This window comes from Sinocyclocheilus rhinocerous, unplaced genomic scaffold, assembly GCF_001515625.1.
Source record: "Sinocyclocheilus rhinocerous isolate Xijiao unplaced genomic scaffold, SAMN03320098_v1.1 scaffold1186, whole genome shotgun sequence".
NCBI lineage: Eukaryota > Metazoa > Chordata > Actinopteri > Cypriniformes > Cyprinidae > Sinocyclocheilus > Sinocyclocheilus rhinocerous.
In genome coordinates this window covers 117,500-119,607 of record NW_015630341.1, presented here as the reverse complement: position 1 = coordinate 119,607, position 2,108 = coordinate 117,500, and positions in this window count along the sequence as shown.

Sequence of the window (2,108 nt, the reverse complement as noted above, 5' to 3'; positions counted from 1 at the left end):
TGTGCTTTGTTTTTTTATTGCTGAAGAGTGTTTCTTCTCCTGCGTTCTACTGTACAGACGTGAATTTACTTTTCCTTCAGCCTGAGGTTTATTCATTACACTTTTTGGTGTGAAAGGGCTTTTATATTTGCTATAAACAGAACTTTTACTTACGTAAAAGTAACGCAAAAGTAATATAATGCATTACTTTCCATAAAAAGTAACTAAGTAACGTAATTAGTTACTTTTTTAGGGAGTAACGCAATATTGTAATGCATTACTTTTAAAAGTAACTTTCCCCAACACTGCCTATGAACTAACATTGAACGACTGTATTTTCATTAACTGACATTAACAAAGATTAATAAATACTGTAATAAATGTACTGTTCATGTTAATTGATACATTGACATTAACTAATGGAACCTTATTGTAAAGTGTTACCAGGTTATTGTTGTATTCTCTTTTTTTCCCTCAGATGGACATTTATCAATATAATACAGTTTAATAGCCTAGATTTTAATACATTTGTTCTACAAGTTTGATATTCTGTTTTTGAATGTACTATGATTTGTGATGCAGCTAAATTTGAACTTTTTTTTTTCTTTCTTTTTTTGAAAAAAGCTGTTGTTTTGAAAACAGCAGAAGCTGAACAGAAGTTAAATGTTTTTCTTATTTTAGGGTAATCTAGTTATGAAATGTAGCGTGTTGGATTAGAGAACATTTAATTATGTGAAAAAGCATTAGACTGTGTGGAAAAAGCTGCTGCACATTGAAATAGATATACACTGAATGATATTTATTGATTGTCAAATATTTGTAAAGTCATGTAACGTTAGCCTTGAAGCTTTACCTGATTGAATTATGGTTTTATGGGGTTTTTTTTTTGCTGCCACATTTTTTTTCGCCCGTGGGATACCATGGAAATGGATATTAGTTCAATCAATTACCTTTCTGCCAGTTTTCACCTGATAACATTGATTTAGAATTAATGTTACGTATTCCGTAGCGGAAGTGTTTTTGGCGGGAGCTGTTGCCATGGTGAATCGTAATTTCAGAGCTCCATTGATTCATTCATGGCTTCTCAGAATCAACTTACTCTGAGTGGATTGAACTAACTCTGTTCAGCTCAGAGTTCAAGTTTTAACTCCGAGTTTGTTGAACCTCCTTTCTGGAATACACCCCAGAAGCCAGACATTCTATTTATTTATTGCCCCTCAATTTCAAATATTGCCCTCAATTTCAATATTAAATCACTGACTAGACACTGAAGCTGCAGGAATAGAAAGAGAACTGTCTTTTTAAAAACATCAAATAATAGAACCTCGTAAAAGCCACATTAGACTAAATGACCAACAAATCACAAAACAGTCAAATCTGTAAAAACTGAGATTCGATAAAGCAATAACATTTTAATTAACGTCATCTATTAATGAACAATATATTTGTCATAGCATTTTCACAGCGGTTCATGTTAGGTCACAGTCAAATTTAATTAAATTTATGTTCATGAAAAAAAAATTATTTCAGAGAAAATAAATATAATGATACATGAATATTATCAAAAGCCTTAAACAAATAATTACATAAATAAATAAATATGTAGGCACCAGGGCTGGCCAGTATAGATATAGAACTTTATTTTTATATAATTTATTTACAAACCTTTAAAAAATGCATTTCAACTTAATTCGTTACAATGCATTAAAACATACGTTATGAATACCTTTATAATGCATTATGCATAAAGGCTTTAAGTGTTACCGAATGTTTTTACTCTTTATGCACTACAAATATACACAAAACTGTCTTTATTATTTTATTTTAGATAACTTTTTAAAATCCCATACTTTTCAACTAATGTTTACAGATACAACTTTTGATTTAGTAAATGTTGAAATTAATGTTAACTCCAGGGATTAAAGTGTTCCGTCGCTACGACGGATTTCCGTCAGTTCATAAAGAGTCACGTGCTTCATTCCTGAATGAATCAGCCGTTCGAACGAATCAATTGAATGAATGACTCAGTGATAAAATCAGTGACTTGACGCCACCTGCTGGCGGATTTAGTTTAATTTTTAGCATATAATTTCAGTTATTTAAATCATTTAATATTTCTGTATTCAAAA